The sequence below is a fragment of the Bremia lactucae genome, linkage group LG15 (genome assembly GCF_004359215.1).
Source record: "Bremia lactucae strain SF5 linkage group LG15, whole genome shotgun sequence".
NCBI classification, from domain to species: Eukaryota; Oomycota; class Peronosporomycetes; order Peronosporales; family Peronosporaceae; genus Bremia; species Bremia lactucae.
In genome coordinates this window covers 288,093-288,679 of record NC_090624.1, presented here as the reverse complement: position 1 = coordinate 288,679, position 587 = coordinate 288,093, and positions in this window count along the sequence as shown.

Sequence of the window (587 nt, the reverse complement as noted above, 5' to 3'; positions counted from 1 at the left end):
GAATGGCGAGGTGGCTATCCTTCTTCGCGGAGTATAACTTCTCCGTCGAATATAAACCAGGACGACTTAATGTCGTCGCTGATGCGTTATCACGCCGACCCGATTTCGAGTCAGCNGGTATGTCTAAGAGTACGATCTTTTCTTCTATGGATCTGATGGATGGGTTCTATCAAATCCTTATGCGTGAGCGGGACATCCCGTACACAGCAGTGAGCACCCCCAGTGGGATGCTCTGGGAATGGCTAGTGATGCCTCAGGGGCTTAGTAACGCCCCTGCAACATTCAACAGATGTGTAACAAATCTGTTGAGAGCGGTGCGGGAATTCGCACCGAGTTATTTTGACGATGTATTCGTCCATAGCCGGGCCATGGACGGTAAGATGGACGTAGAAGCTCATAAAATCACGTTCGTCAGGTTCTTGCACTTATGCGAAAGCATAAGTTGTATGCAAATTTCAAGAAGTGTATATTCGCTGCAAGTGAAATACCACTTCTTGGGTGCATCGTCGGTAAGCGTGCGCCCTGATCCCGAAAAGATCAAGGCAATTACCGACTGGCCATTTCCAGTCGATGCCAAGGGACTTAGA